We start from the raw sequence: 17189 nt of genomic DNA, 5'->3' as shown, positions 1-17189 counted from the left end.
TGATTTTCTCCAGCATTGTCTACAGTCCCGGGTGCTTGCCAAGCAGGGCAAAATGGCATAGCTTTCAGGTTGCCCGGCGGAACTGTAGGTTGCCATTAGCAACCGGGCCACCGCTAATTTCGAGCCCTGGTTCCCTATGTGGTGAGAAACATCTGCACATGACTTACGAGAGTGTAGAACGTACCCTAAGTCGATGCCATTTCTTTCTTGCAGTTCAATATCAGAAGACATATCTGTGTATGGCCTACCTTTGTGTACAATATTATGTACAGTTCTAAAAACATGACCTGTTTTTGCTTCGTCCTTTTTCAGTGACATATACACTACATTTCTATTGCTTTTTTTCAGCTGTTTCATTGATTTTTTTGCATCTGGTATGAGCTTCACTATTTTTGTGCTTAAAAATATATATTTTTAAACTCATTAACTGGTTTGCTTTGTCATCACTCACTCCTACTACATTACCACTGCACCACTCACGACACAAATGAATTCCTTGTGTTCGTTCAGGTCCGAGATGACCACACTTGCTGCATACACTACATCCTAGTTTTCTGTTTTTAACAATTAGTCAGGGATATTCTTTCGTTTTGTTTAAGTGCATTTCTTGTGTCCAACAGTCTGGAAGATCACATTTTTCAATATATTTTGAAATGTCGTCACATGCAGCAACAGGCGAAACAGCTGCATCAGTTACATTATCATTTTCCAAGTAATTTTGCCTACTTTTCTGGCTGAGTGTTTTCATTATCATTTATTTCTTCATCGATCTGAAGACGCTGTCTTTTAAAGTATCTCAGTATGCTCATTTTCACAGGGGTACACAAATCTGAAATTTTAGATATTTGATATTGATTTGATAGTGATATATAATGAAATTTGATAGTAATATTTCTGCTTGCACTATTGTTTTGCTAAATGAAACCACCCACAATAAAATATTCACCACTCACGATTTAGGCTGGAAAAAACTATTGGTACTACTTATTTAATTTTCTCCCCATCCATTCTAATTTAACTGAAACAATTCATCTGAAAATGCAGTTTCTTATTGGGGGCAGAAAATAGTAAAAGTAATGCCCTTGGAGACAGATTGGACGGGAGGAGACCGATTTGTTGATTGGACGGGAATTTTAAAGGAAGCTCATCGGTGATTGGACGCAATCCCCTTAGAGACAGCGGTTGATTGGCCGCCAAATAATCGGGCACAAAAAATTGGCATATAGGAAAACAAAAAAATCGGCATTCCGATTTAAATCTGATATAAGGTACATAGGGTGGGTACCCGATTAATTCTGGACAACAGATTAAAAAAAAAACTAACCTCATTAAATCACTCGGGGTGTATTATGATATGTTCTACAGTATGAAGTGTACAGCAAAACTGGCACTTCCAGAGTGGTCTATCGTGTTGTTTCTTCAACGGACCACAAATTTATTTTAAGAGCAAAGTGCTCGTGAACTCAGCAGGTCAGGCTGGATCTATGGAGGGTCTGAAGAAGGGTTTCGACCCAAAACATCACCTATTCCTTCTCTCCAGAGATGCTGCCTGACCTGCTGAGTTACTCCAGCGAAAGATAGAGAGACACAGTGAGAGAGGGAGGGAAGGAGAGAGCGAAAGACAGAGACACAGTGAGAGAGGGAGGGAAGGAGAGAGCGAAAGACAGACACAGCAAGGGACGGAAACATAGAAAATAGGTGCAGGAGGAGGCCATTCGGCCCTTCGAGCCAACACCGCCATTCATTGCGATCATGGTTGATCGTCCCCAATCAATAACCCGTGCCTGCCTTCTCCCCATATCCCTTGATTCCACTAGCCCCTAGAGCTCTATCTAACTCTCTCTTAAATACATCCAGTGATTTGGCTTCCACTGGCCTCTGTGGCAGGGAATTCCACAAATTCACAACTCTGGGTGAAAAGGTTTTTTTTCCACCTCAGTCTTAAATGGCCTCCCCTTTATTCTAAGAATGTGGCCCCTGGTTCTGGACTCACCCAACATTAGGACCATTTTTCCTACATCTAGCTTGTCCAGTTCTTTCATAAGTTTCTAAAAGATCCCACCTCATTCTTCTAAACTCCAGTGAATACAAGCCCAGTCTTTTCAATCTTTCCTCGTATGACAGTACCACCATCCCAGAGATCAATCTTGTGCACCTACGCTGCACTGCCTCAATCACCAGGATGTCCTTCCTCAAATTAGGAGACCAAAACTGTACGCAATACTCCAGATGTGGTCTTATCAGAGCCCTATACAACTGCAGGCATGCAGGTGTAGCAGGCAGTGAAGAAAGCGAATGGTATGTTTGCATTCATAGCAAAAGGATTTGAGTATAAGAGCAGGGAGGTTCTACTACAGTTGTACAGGGTCTTGGTGAGACCACACCTGGAGTATTGCGTACAGTTTTGGTCTCCTAATCTGAGGAAAGACATTCTTGCCGTAGAGGGAGTACAGAGATGGTTCACCAGACTGATTCCTGGGATGTCAGGACTTTCATATGAAGAAAGACTGGATAGACTCGGTTTGTACTCGCTAGAATTTAGAAGATTGAGGGGGGATCTTATAGAAACTGTTAAACTGAGTTCTGTCAATCTAAAGTCAACTTGACTCAAACACTTGTTGCTGCTAAAATCAATTATTTATTCAGCTGAGACTAGTCTCTTGAACCTTCCAACACAGAGCTGATGCTCTGGGGCGGGTCCAGAGAGGAGTAACTTTGATACAAACTCATGGCATTTATATAGGTCATTTCAGATACAGAGGGTATGACAAGCTAGTAACCAATCATCTGAGTCCTTCTGGTGATTTACAACATCAGTCACATGATCCCCCTTCCCTGGTCTCATTACAGCCTTTGTTTGCCTGTGGTATAACTTTGTTTTAGAATTATTATCTTTTTCAACACAGCAAAACCCAGTAGGCTCTTATGAAAGACCACTCCTCAAAATACAAGATACGTATATAACACAATGATCACACAAGTCATACACACTTCCTATAGCAAGAAGAAAGATATTTCTATAAATCTAAACAATTTCTATAAGTAATGTTTACATTCAAACTAAGACAATACATTTCATAAATTGTTTCACTTTAATTTCACAGTTTTAAATACTTTTACCTATGTCTTTAAAACATTAATTATATAAGTTTGCTGAATTACAGTTTCTAAGTTCAAAACCCTTCACATCCCAATCAAGCATACATGGGTCGTAAATCTGTCAATTTAATTAATTAGTGTTTGGTTCCAGGATACAGCTTCATTCACTTATCTTACATACTTCATACAGCTTAACTTACAGCCTCCCCTTTTCCTGCTATCTCTGGAAGCTGTATTTCCAATCTCTCTACAAGGTATTTTACAACTACTCCCCTCGCATCCATCCTAATTCAACATAGCCAAGACTAACTACAGGGCCTATTATCTCACACTCAGCTCAAACCTCACAGTTCAAGAATGTCTACAAAGGAAAGAACAACTGACCTCTGGCCTAAGAAGAGGCCCCTTTTCAGTTATCTATTCTTCAACACAAAGTCATATCAAATACAATTTCCTCCAGTGCCTTAGCAATGAACCTAAGCTAAGCAGGTTCAGGTTTAGGCCTCCATGTTTTGATTCATCTTTGCCTGTGTGTATCTGTCTGTTTGCACTATATTTCAGTTCAGGAAAACCTTGTTTTTCTTTTGCAAATTACCTAGCTTATATAAAAGTCACTATCCAAGGGGTTCTATTTATATAATATTTCCTCAAAACTTACAAAATTCTTAAGGGGTTGGACAGGCTAGATGCAGGAAGATTGTTCCCGATGTTGGGGAAGTCCAGAACAAGGGCTCACAGTTTAAGGATAAGGGGGAAATCTTTTAGGACCGAGATGAGGAAAACATTTTTCACACAAAGAGTGGTGAATCTCTGGATTTCTCTGCCACAGAAGGTAGTTGAGGCCAGTTCATTGGCTATATTTAAGAGGGAGTTAGATGTGGCCCTTGTGGCTAAAGGGATCAGGGGGTATGGAGAGAAGGCAGGTACAGGATACTGAGTTGGATGATCAGCCATGATCATATTGAATGGCGGTGCAGGCTCGAAGGGCCGAATGGCCTACTCCTGCACCTATTTTCTATGTTTCTATGCAGAAGAACCTCTCTACTCCTATACTGAACTCCTCTTGTTATGAAGGCCAACATTCCATTAGCTTACTTCACTGCCTGTTGTACCTGCACTCCAATTTTCAGTGACCGATGTACAAGGACACCCAGGTCTTGCTGTACCTTACCTAACCTAACCCCATTGATATTTCTTTCAGTTCCTCAACCCCTTTACAACCTCTGTTATCCAGTACATCTTGGAGATTGTTTGTGTCTTCCTTAGTGAAGGCAGATCTAAAGTACCTGTTCAACTCTTCTGCCATTTCCTTGTCCCCCATAATAATTTCACCCGTGTCTGCCTTCAAGGGACCCACATTTGACTTTGCTTCTCTTTTTCCCTTAACAATCTAATGAAGCTTTTACTGTTCTTTAAATTCCTGGCCAGCTTCCCCTCGTACTTCATCTTTTTAGCCCTTATTGCCCATTTTGTTTCGTTCTGGTGTTCTATGGAAGTTTCCCAATCCTCTGGGTTCCAGCTACTCTTTGCTGTGTTATACATCTTTTCTTTTAGTTTTATTCTATCCCTAACGTCTCTTGTCAGCCACGGTTGCCTCCTACTCCCCTTAGAAACTTTCTTCCTTTTTGGAATGAAATGATCCTGCGTCTTCATGATTTTGCCCAGAAATTCCTGCCATTGCTGTTCCACCGTCATTCTTGCTAGTATCCCTTTCCAGTCGACCTTGGCCAGCTCCTCACTCATGCCTTCATAGTCCCCTTTGTTCAGCTGCATCACTGACACTTTCGATTTAACTTTCTCCTTCTCAAATTGCAGATTAAAACTAATCATATTATGATCACTACCTCCAAGCGATTCCTTTACCTCGAGTTCTCTTATCAAATTTGGTTAATTGGAAAACACTAAATCCAGAATTGCCTTTTCTCTGGTCGGCTCCATTACAAGCTGCTCTAAGAATCCATCTTGGAGGCACGCTATAAACTCTCTTTCTTGGGGTCCTGACCAAGCTGATTTTCCCAGTCTACCTGCATATTGAAATCCCACATCACCACAGTGGCATTACCTTTGTTACATGCCAGTTTTACCTCCTGCTGCAACTTACACCCTACATCTGGGCTACTATTTGGGAAGATCTAAGATGCTGGAGTTAGTCAACATACATATACATGCTGTATTGGAAGGAACTTTAGATGCTCATTTGCACCAAAGATGCTGGAGTAACTCAGCGGGTCAGACAGCATCTATGGAGAGCAGGAATAGGTGATGTTTCAGGTTGAGATCCTTCTTTGGATCCGAAACGGCACTTTCAACTTCATGCCACCATTTGCAGTAAGTAGTGCCTTTCAATTTCAAGACACACCCAAGCCAAGCCAAGCCAACCGGGGGGGGGGGGGGGGAGGCGCTCTCTGGAGTGCTAGTATGAACCATTTTACAACCAATAGACATTTTTTTGCAAGCTTTAGAAGCAATAGACATATTTTGCAAGCTTTAGAACCAATAGACATTTTTTTGCAAGCTTAAGAAGCAATAGACATTTTTTGCAAGCTTAAGAAGCAATAGACATTTTTTTGCAAGCTTTAGAACCAATAGACATGTTTTTGCAAACTTTAGAACCAATAGACATTTTTTGCAAGCTTTAGAACCAATAGACACTTTTTGCAAGCTTTAGAACCAATAGACATTTTTTGCAAGCTTTAGAACCAATAGACATTTTTTGCAAGCTTTAGAACCAATAGACATGTTTTTGCAAGCTTTAGAACCAACAGACATGTTTTTGCAAGCGTTAGAACCAATAGACACTTTTGTTGCAAGCTTTAAAACCAATAGACATTTTTTTGCAAGCCTTAGCACCAATAGACACTTTTTTGCAAGCTTCAGAACCAATAGACACATTCTGCAAGCATTTTAGAACCACTAAGGGCACTTACATTTGAGTAGACATGTGTTCAGTGTTATTCACAGCTTAGAGAAACGTGACCCTCTGCCTTCCTCCAGCTTGCTGACACTGATTGAGGCACACCACTTCCTGGTTTTATAGTCCCTCCCCCCTGCCGCCAGTGGGGGCAGCAGAGAGAATGGGGAATTTTGTAAAAACATTAATATCTCTGTCTTTTTTAATCGACGGGAAAAATCCTCGGCACACATGCGGCGGAGGGGGGCTCTGAGCGAGGTGGCCAAAAATGACGGCCGTGGGTGGCGGCGTTTTCTCGGAAATCGCAGCACAGATGACCAAAACCGGTCAAGAACAGACTTTTAGTAATATAGATAGATAGACTAGACCAAGTGCAGACCCGTTGGGTCTGTTCCCCCAACGTGCGGTTGTGGGGGGGGGGGGAGGCGGCATGCAGCGTCACACACTAACTACCCCCCCACCCGCACTCACGCTATTGGAGGGGAGGAGGGGGGAGAGAGAGAGAGAGGGGGGGAGGAGAGAGGGGGGGGTGGTGGAGAGAGGGGGAGAGAGAGGGGGGGGGAGGAGAGGAGAGGGGGGAGAGGAGAGGGGGGGGAGAGGAGGAGAGGGGAGGAGAGGGGGGGAAAGGGGAGGGGGTGGAGGAGGGGGGGAGAGGAGAGAAGGAGGGGAGGAGGGGGGGAGGGGAGAGGAGGAGAGGAGAGGGGGGTGGAGGAGGGGGGAGAGGAGAGGAGGAGGGGGAGGAGAGGAGAGGGAGGGGGAGAGGAGAGGAGGGGGGGAGAGGAGAGGGGGAGGCGAGGGGGGGAGAGGAGAGGGGGGGGGAGGAGAGGGAGGCGGGGAGAGGAGAGGGAGGGGGAGGGGGAGAGAGAGTGCCTTTTTACTTCAACCCAAACCACCATTTGCAGGCAGTGCTTTTTTTTACCTCTAACCATATTTTCATTTTCAAACCAAATTAAGGGTACTCACAGTGCTGTAGACATTTGTCAGTGTCATTCAAAGCTCTGATTGAGGCACACCACTTGCCGAGATTGATTGAGGAACACCACTTACAGAGACTGATTGAGGCACACCACTTGCAGAGACTGATTGAGGCACACCACTTCCTGGTTTTATAGTCCCTCCCCCTCCCTCCAGCAGGGGCAGCAGAGAGAATGGGGAATGTTGTAAAAACATTAATATCTCTGTCAATTTTCATCGATGGGAAAAATCCTCGGCACACATGCGGCGGAGGGGGGCTCTGAGCGAGGTGGCCAAAAATGACGGCCGTAGGTGGCGGCGTACTCACAGAAAACTTGGAGATGTTGCATTCAATTCCCTCGTCCAAATCATTAATATATATTGTAAATAGCTGGGGTCCCAGCACTGACCCTTGCGGTACCCCACTAGTCACTGCCTGCCATTGTGAAAAGGACCCGTTTACTCCTGCTCTTTGCTTCCTGTCTGCCAACCAGTTCTCTATCCACATCAATACTGAACCCCCAATACCGTGTGCTTTAAGTTTGTATACTAATCTCTTATGTGGGACCTTGTCTTCTGAAAGTCCAGATATAACACATCCACTGGTTCTCCCTTATCCACTCTACTAGTTACATCCTCGAAAAATTCTATAAGATTCGTCAGACATGATTTACCTTCCATAAATCCATGCTGACTTTGCCCTATGGCCGTGACCCCCACTTTGCACACTGGCAGTCAGTGGGGTTCAGTAAACGGGGGAACCCACAGGAACTGCACTCACCCATTAATTAGGCTGGTTCAAGAGTACCTCTGCAGCAGACTCATTAAAAAAAATGTTTTTTAATTATATTAATTATATTATTTTATATAATATAATTATATATGATTACAGTCATGTACACGTCATATATACATATATAGATGGTATAATATAAGAGACTGCAATACGGAAATAGGCCCCCCCCCAAGGTGTAATATGGGCATTGGATACTAGACGGCGCTTACATTTTCAATCTCATTTTCTAATTAGTTTAATTAATTAATGTGCAAATTTTGGCACTGACGAGTTATGACTTCCTTCTCAATTATATTTAATCTAAATCTTTGCAAGATTTCGTGTAGTTCCGAGACATGGGTCACGAAAGTTGATTTCTAGACACATTTTTGATGCTCGGCCTACAGCCTAAACCCCATTCTCCTGCCTTCTTCCCGTAACCTTTGATGCCCTTACTAATTAAGAACCTGTAACAATCTGTGACAATGAATTCCACAGGTTCCCCACACTCTGGCTAAAGAAATTCTTCCTCATCTCTATTCTAAAGATACGTCCCTTTATTATAAGGCTGTACACAATACACAATACAATACAATTTATTTGTCACTTGAACTTCATAGAGGCTCAAATGAAATGTTGTTTCTGCAGTCATACACACAAGAAAAAAAAGACCCAAGACACAACACAATTTACACAAACATCCATCACAGCGCATCTCCTCCTCGCTGTGATGGAAGGCAAAAACTTATCTCTCCCCTGCACTTCCCATTCCCCTCCCGATGTCGGAGTCAAAGTCAAAGCCCCCGGCGGGCGATGGTAATTGTCCCGCGGCCATTTACGCCGCGCCGGGTGATGCAAGGCCACGCTCCGGGTCTTGTTGTTGGAGCCCCCGGCGGGCGCTAGCAAAGTCCCGCAGCCATTCCAAGCCGCGCGGGGCGATGAGGTAAGGCCCCGCTCCAGGTAATCTTCAACCCCGCAACTCGGGCGGGTGAAGTCGCCATTGCGGAAGCCCTAAAAAGCGTCCTCCCAGCAGGGACCCGCGGGCTCCTGTCTACCAGACCTGCGGTAAGCCTCCGAATCCCCGGGGTCGAGTCGCAGCAGCGCGCCACCACCGCTCCACCCGCTCTGAACTCGGCCAGCTCCACGATGGTGAGTAAAGTCCGCAGCTCCGTGACTGGAGCTCCAGGCCATTCCTGCTGGAGGCCGCTCCACGGTGCTAGGCCCCAACGACAACGGAGACCCGACATGGAAAAGGTCGGGTTCTCCGTGCAGGGGAAAGATTTAAAAAGTTTCCCCCACCCCCCGCCCCCCACCCCCTACACACATACCCACACACATACACAAAAAAATAAATAAAAACTACATTAAAACGGGACAAAAAATAACAAAAAGACAGACGGACTGCAGAGGCCGCTGCGACGTGAGTCTGTACCCTCTGGTCTGAGGCCCACCCACTACTGGAAACATCCCCTCCGCATGCATTTCCCACTGACTTACCCCAGCACTTTGTGTTTTTATTTAAACCAACATCTGCGGTTCTGTTTCTCGAAACAGTTTTATTCATCCCAACAGTGATTAGGATAACTAGTCTGTAAAAGGACCTTTAGGACATAACAACTTTATTGGTCTCCACTTGACTGAATTTTGCCACTACTGTGACCACTGGCAAAATGAATGATCATATTTTCGAATTATCCACTGATATTCTGCCTTGGCCTATTCACAGATATGGTCAAACGTCACTCCATCAATTGAGCACATTGTTTGGTGCAGCTGGTAAAGCCACTGCCTCACAGTGCCAGAGAACCGGGTTCATTCCTGACCTCGGGTGGTGTCTGTGTGGAGTTTGCATGTTCCCCTTGTGACCGTGTGGGTTTCCTCCAGGTGTTCCTGTTTCCTTCCACACAAACCATATAATATAACCATATAACAATTACAGCACGGAAACAGGCCATCTCGACCCTTCTAGTCCGTGCCGAACACATAATCTCCCCTAGTCCCATATACCTGCGCTCAGACCATAACCCTCCATTCCTTTCCCATCCATATAACTATCCAATTTATTTTTAAATGATAAAAACGAACCTGCCTCCACCACCTTCACTGGAAGCTCATTCCACACAGCTACCACTCTCTGAGACGTGGGTTTGTAAGTTAATTGAACTTTGTAAATTGCCCGTCGTGTTTAGGGAGTGGATACAAAAGTGAGATAACATAGAACAAGTGTGAGCGGGTGATCGATGGTCGGCGTGGACTCGGTAGGCCGAAGGGCCTGTTTCCATGCTGTATCTTGCAATTAATTCAATTCTGCCTTGAATATAACCTTGTCGAGTATTGTAACACTGAAGACCCTGGAGAAGATCTTCTATTTCTGGGGTCCCGATCTGAAATATTGTCCATCCATGTCCTCCAGAGATGCTGCATGACCCTCTGAGTTACTCAAGTACTTTCTGTTCAACGTAAGATTCCAGCAGTTGCAGTTCCATGTGTCATCTATTTCTGACAAACAGACAATGTAACCGAGAATGACCACCGTTTTCCAAAGCCTGTGTTGAAAAGCCCAAACCAGGCATTCAAAAAAGAAGCAATATAATCAAAGACGTCCCAACCCTGTCATTCCTCTTCTCCTTGCTCCCATCTGGCAGAAGGTATAGAAGCTTGAAAGTGGGCACCACCAGACTCAGGAACAGCTTCTTCCCCTCTGTTATCAGGCTTTTCAAAGCATTCTTCCATAAGCTAGGTTACTGTCTGATTCATCTCTACCCCATTGTGAACATTGGACTTTGTCTCTGGAACTGGTGCGCTACAAGACTGAGAACTATAATCTGCACTCTGTATCTTCCCCTTCGCTCAACCTGAATACTTGATTTATTTATGTAGAGTATTATCTGAACTGTTTGGATAGTTGTGAAACAAAGCTTTTCACTGTACCTCAGTAGCCATGACAATAATAAACCTAACACCTTAAACTTCATCACAATAAACAGCAAAATAAAATGGTGGGATGCAACAAGCAAGATATCTTTTCCCAAATCACTTGTATTCAACACTTGCAAAGCAATCAACATTTAAAACATAATGTGCACAGAGTAAGGAGCAATAATAACCAGATCTCTCGTCTTATTGATATACACCATCTAAGGAGAGAGTCAAGAGTGTTATTTCTCAAATGTACTGACAACAGAACAATGAAAGTCATATTTGCTGCAGCCTAACAGGCCCGTGAACATGAATCTACACTTGCTCTATCACACTATAATCTTTGACGATAGACACAAAATGCTGGAGTAACTCAACGGGACAGGCAGCATCTCTGGATGGAAAGAATGGGTGATTTTTTAGGTTGAGATATTTCTTCAGACTGAGAGTCAGGGGAGAGGAAGACATAGAGATATGGGAGGGTTAGGTGTAAAAACGAGAGATCAAGGGGGATGAAGGTCAAGGAAAATGTAGAATGGAACATTGTTACTGAGGGGAAGGTATCAAGTGAACCTCTGTCTCACCTGAAAGGACTGCCGCATACAGCACATATTCCTCTGACATTTTCGCCCCCTCCAACATGATTCCACCACGATCCACATCTTCCCATCTCTACTCCTTTCCATGGAGCCCATTCCCTCCACAACTCCCTGGTCAACTCATCCTTTCCCACCCAAACCACCCCCTCCCCAGGTACTTTCCCCTGCAACGGATGGAGATGCAACACCTGTCCCTATACCTCCTCCCTCGACTCTGTCCAAGGTCCCCGACAGTCCATTCAGGTGAGGCAGAGGTTCACTTGCACCTCCTCCAACCTCATCTACTGTATCCACTGTTCCAGGTATGGACTCCTGTATATCGGCGAGACTAAGCGCACACTCGCCGATTATTTCGTTCAACACCTCCACTCAGTCAGCCTTGGCCAACATGACATCTCAGTTGCTAAATCATTTAACTCCACCTCCCATTCCCACACTGACTTTTCTATCCTGGGCCTCCTCCGCTGTCAGTGCGAGGCCCAGCACCTCACATGTTGCTTGGGCAGTTTATAACCTAGATGTATTTATATTGACTTCTGTAACTTCAAGTAATCCTTGCTTTTCTCCTTTCTCCATCTCTCCCTCATGCTAGTTCGATTAGTTTCCTCCTGATTACATTTTACTGGTTGGATGCATTGGTGTCACGGCCCCGCAGCTAACAATGATTCATTCTATATTTTCTTTGACAACTCCCCTTTTGATTTCTTGTTTTCACACCTTACCCTTCAACATCTCTGTTTCCCTCTCTCCTGACACTCAGTCTGAAGAAGGGTCCCGACCTGAAACTTCACCCATTCCTTCTCTCCAGAGATGCTGCCTGTCCTACTGAGTTACTCCAGCATTTTGTGTCTACCTTTGGTGTAAACCATCATCTGCAGTTCCTTCCTACACACTGTAATTTTCATTTGTCTTTAGCACAACCTGTTGTACTTGTATATGATATGATCTGTCTGGATAGCACATAAAATGATATATTTTTACTATCTCAGTACACGTGACAATGGTAAACCAACGACAATAACATATAATTACCTACCAAGGCTACAAGAAATGGCATATCTGATGCTTACTGGTCAAGAATCTAGCAATCTCTGCTTTATAAAAAGACAGTCTCCACTGCTGGCTGTGGTAATAAATTCCACAGATTCACCACCCTCAGACTCCTCAACTCCTTTGTCTATGGAACTATTGCGCTACAATGCTGAGAACTATATTCTGCACTCTCTTTGTTTGAGTTTGGCTTGATTGTATTTGTATATAGTATCTGATTTGATTGGACTGCATGTTAAACAAAGCTTTTCACTGTATCTCTGTACATGTCCCCAACAACTCTCAGCAACTTCTACATATACACCATAGAAAGTATTTTATCAGGATGCATCACAGCCTGGTTTGGCATCAGCTCAAGACTGCAATAAGTTGCAGGGAGTTGTGGACACAGACAGCCCAGACCATCACACAAACCAACCTTCATTTCTTTGATAGACACAAAATGCTGGAGTAACGCAGCGGAACTGGCAGCATCTCTGGAGAGAAGTAATGGGTGATGTTTTGGGTCGGGATCTCCATTCCTTTGACTCACTTCTGCAAGACCAGCAGCGTAATTAAGGACAAGTTGCACGCTAGCCACTCCCTCTTCTTCCCTATCCCCTCTCCCATCAGGCAAGAGGTACAGAAGTGTGAAAACGCACACCACCAGATTCAAGTCAAGTCAAGTCACATTTATTTATATAGCACATTTAAAAAACAACTCTCGTTGGCCAAAGTGCTTTACATTTGTTATAAGAATAGTATAAACAAACAAACTACATACATATATACATATAGCCCTCACCCAGAGGACGTCAGGAAAGGCTTGGGAGTATAGATAAGTCTTTAGTCTTGACTTTAAAAGAGTCGATGGAGGGGGCAGTTCTGATGGGAAGGGGGATGCTGCTGTTCCACAGTCTAAGGGCTGCAACCGCAAAGGTGCGGTCGCCCCTGAGCTTATGCCTAGACTGTGGGATATTCAGCAACCCCAAGTCGGCCGATCTGAGGGGCCTGGAGGTGGAGTGGTGGGTGAGCAGACTTTTTATGTAGGTGGGGGCAAGCCCATTGAGGGCTTTGTAGACATAGAGGAGGATCTTAAAGTTTATACGGAACCGCACAGGGAGCCAGTGGAGAGAGGCCAGGATCGGGGTGATGTAGTCCCTTTTTCGGGTGCCCGTCAGGAGTCTCGCTGCGGCGTTTTGGACCAGTTGCAGTCGGGACAGGGAAGATTGGCTGATGCCAGTGTAAAGGGAGTTGCAGTAATCTAGGCGGGAGGAGATGAATGTGTGGATGATCTTTTCCAGGTCATCAAAGTGGAGGAATTGTTTTATTTTAGCTATCGTCCGAAGCTGAAAGAAGCTAGCTTTTAGGCATTGACTTGTTTGTCAAATTTCAGTGCTGAGTCAAATATCACGCCAAGGTTTTTGACGTGAGGTTTGAGTAGTGGGGTAAGGCTTCCAAGGCTGCCTGCTATCATTTTGATTGAGTCCGAGGGGCCGAGAAGGATGACCTCAGACATACTCTCGTTTAGTTGGAGGAAGTTCTGGGCCATCCAACACTTTATATCCTCGAGGCAGCGGGTAAGGTTAAACAGATTAGATTGTTTTTTGGGCTTCAGGGGGAGATAGAGTTGTGTATCGTCTGTGTAGCAATGGAAGGAAATGCCGTGCCTTTCAATGACTTGGCCTAAGGGGAGCATATACAGGGAGAAGAGAATGGGGCCAAGGATGGAACCTTGTGGAACCCCACAGCAGAGATTAGCTGGGGAGGAGAAAGAGTTGCCTATATTAGTAGAGAAACTCCTACCTTTGAGGTAGGAGATGAACCAGCTCAGGGCAGTGCCATCAATACCAACCCCGTACCGGAGATGGTCAATTAGGATGGTGTGGTCGACAGTATCAAATGCTGCGCTGAGGTCGAGAAGGAGCAGGATTGCACAGTCGCCGGAGTCAACGGTGAGCAGTAGGTCATATGTACCTTCAACAAGGCAGACTGCTGTGGTGAGCCCTGAAACCTGATTGAAAGTTTCCAAGGTAGTGTTTTAGTGAAGGTAAGGCATAAGTTGACTTAAAATTACCTTTTCAAGGGCTTTTGACAGGAAAGGCAGTTTAGAAATGGGTCTGTAATTGCTTGGCAAGGTGGGGTCGAGGTTAGGTTTTGTTCAGGAGTGGCTGGACCACCGCATGTTTGAAGCTGGTAGGTACAATGCCAGTGGCCAGAGAGCTGTTGAAGATGGCGAGGATGCTGGGACCAGCTGTTGTAATGACATCCTTTAGGAGGGCAGAGGGGACAGTGTCGAGGGGGCAGGTAGTAGGTTTCATGGTGGTGATCAGTTTTACAAGGGAGGGTAGAGTAACGGATTGGAAACTGTCTAATTTTGAAGAGCAGACCAATGAGACAGCCAGGTCACGGGTGGGAGGGGAAATATTCGTTCTGATGTTCTTTACTTTGCTGGTGAAAAATGTGGTAAATTCCTCGCACTTGGCAGGGGACCCAGTTAGGCTGGTGCTGGTGGCAGGACAGATGATGGAGGTGATGGTTAAAAAGGACCTTGGAATTATGAGCGTTTTTGGAGATAAGGGTGGAAAAATATTTAGTTCTTGCAGATTTTACCGCTTCCTGGTATTTGTGAAGATTGTTTTTCAGGAGTTCAAAGGAAATTTGAAGCTTATCAGATGTGTACTTCCGTTCTGATTTTCTGCATTCTCTTCTTAGGGCTCTGGTGGTATCATTGAGCCATGGCTCGCCTTTAGGCTTAGGCTTTTTCATTTTAAGAGGATCAACAGAATCCATGATGGAAGAGCAGTTAGTATTGAATAAAGAAATGCGGTCGTCGGTACTGAGATGAGGGGTGGACGCCTCAATAGTGCAGATGTCGGGGGCGGCTATGAGAGCCTCAGAGAACTTACTGGCCATTGTGGAGTTAACATAGCGGGAGTAGCGAGCAGGGAGATGGGATTTTGATGGAGAGAAAGGCAGAGATGTATCAAATATAATTGCACTATGATCAGATAGGCAGGCATCAATAATATCTGTGTTACAAGTTGGGAGACCAGACGAAAGCACTAGGTCTAGTGTATGGCCAAGCTTGTGCATGGGTCCAGTGGTGAGTAGAGACAGATTGAAGGACTCAACCAGGTTCATAAATTCACTCACAAAAGGCTTCGTGGGACAGCAAACGTGAATGTTAAAGTCACCAAGAATCAGTGAGGAAATATATAATAAAATTGCTCAAATGATAAGTTCTTAAGGAACTTGTATTAAGTTGCAAGAGAAAAGCTTGGAGTTGGGGCTTTCAGAAATACATGCCTCCACAAAGAAATAATGAACAAAGAACACACACAGGAGAACAGATGGCTTATCACAACATGGAAATGTTGATCTGATGGGCACCATCCTTCTTCCTTTGTGACACATCTTCCGAGCTCGGGTGTATCATTAAGGAGATTTATGGTTGTCTATGTTGGATTGTCGGCACCAAGGGTAGATACTAGTCTGAGATGGTTTGTGCTGTTTAAATGTATTTATGTTGAGATAAGAGATAAGGCATAGGTGATGGTTGCGTGACCTTTGCAAAAGGATTTCTTATGGTTACCAGAAACTGAGAAAGTAACTCTGTTTTGAACCCAGCTCTCCTGGCAGACCCATTGTCTCTGCTTGTTCGTGCCCCACCGAACTCATCTCCACATACCTTGACTCCATCCTATCCCCCTTGGTCAAATCCCTTCCCACCTATGTTCTAGACACCTCAGACACTCTCTGCCACCTCCACGCATTCCACTCTCTAGGCCCTCACCCCCTCATCTTCACCATGGATGTCCAGTCACTCTACACCTCCATTCCCCACCAGGATGGCCTCAAAGCCCTCCGGTTCTTCCTCGACCAGAGGAGCAACCTATACCCAGCCACTGACACCCTCCTCCGCTTAGCGGAGTTGGTCCTCACCCTCAACAACTTTACGTTTGACTCCTCTCATTTCCTCCAAACAGAAGGCGTAGCTATGGGCACACGCATGGGCCCCAGCTACGCCTGCCTCTTTGTCGGGTACGTTGAACAATCCTTGTTCAATACGTACCAGGGCTCCATCCCCGACCTCTATCTCCGTTACATTGACGACTGCTTTAGGGCCACCTCCTGCACCTACACACAACTGACTGACTTCATCCACTTCACCACCAAATTCCATCCGGCACTCCAATACACCTGGACCATTTCCGACACTTCCCTACCATTCCTTGACCTCACCATCTCCATCGCAGGGGACAGACTCCTGACCGACATACACTACAAACCTACTGACTCACATGGCTATCTGGACTACACGTCTTCCCACCCTGCCCCCTGTAAAGACTCCATCCCCTACTCCCAATTCCTCCGCCTACGCTGCATCTGTTCCCAGGATGAGACATTCCATACCAGGGCATCGGAAATGTCCTCGTTCTTCAGGGAATGGGGATTCCCCTCCGCCACCATAGATGAGGCTCGCACCAGGGTCTCATCCATACCCCGCAACACTGCTCTCTCTCCCCATCCCCGCACTCGCAACAAGGGCAGAGTCCCACTGGTCCTCACCTTTCACCCCACCAGCCGGCAAATACAACACATAATCCTCCGCCATTTCCACCACCTCCAATGTGACCCCACCACTCGCCACATCTTCCCATCTCCCCCCATGTCTGCCTTCCGCAAAGACCGCTCCCTCCGCAACTCCCTTGTCAATTCTTCCCTTCCCTCCCGTACCACCCCCTCCCCGGGCACTTTCCGTTGCAACCGCAAGAAATGCAACACCTGTCCCTTCACCTCCCCCCTCGACTCCATTCAAGGACCCAAGCAGTCGTTCCAGGTGCGACAAAGGTTCACCTGTATCTCCTCCAATCTCATCTACTGCATCCGCTGCCCTAGA

At 45.3% G+C, this 17189-nt stretch overlaps 1 protein-coding gene across 4 annotated transcripts in view; it reads left to right on the top strand.

Moving 5' to 3' along the window:
* vtcn1 (V-set domain containing T cell activation inhibitor 1) overlaps positions 1–17189 on the top strand; it is a 390797-nt gene that overhangs the window by 4848 nt on the left and 368760 nt on the right. The window lies entirely within an intron of this gene.

The sequence above is a fragment of the Amblyraja radiata genome, chromosome 14 (genome assembly GCF_010909765.2).
Source record: "Amblyraja radiata isolate CabotCenter1 chromosome 14, sAmbRad1.1.pri, whole genome shotgun sequence".
NCBI lineage: Eukaryota > Metazoa > Chordata > Chondrichthyes > Rajiformes > Rajidae > Amblyraja > Amblyraja radiata.
This window is presented reverse-complemented; position numbering and strand designations above follow the sequence as displayed.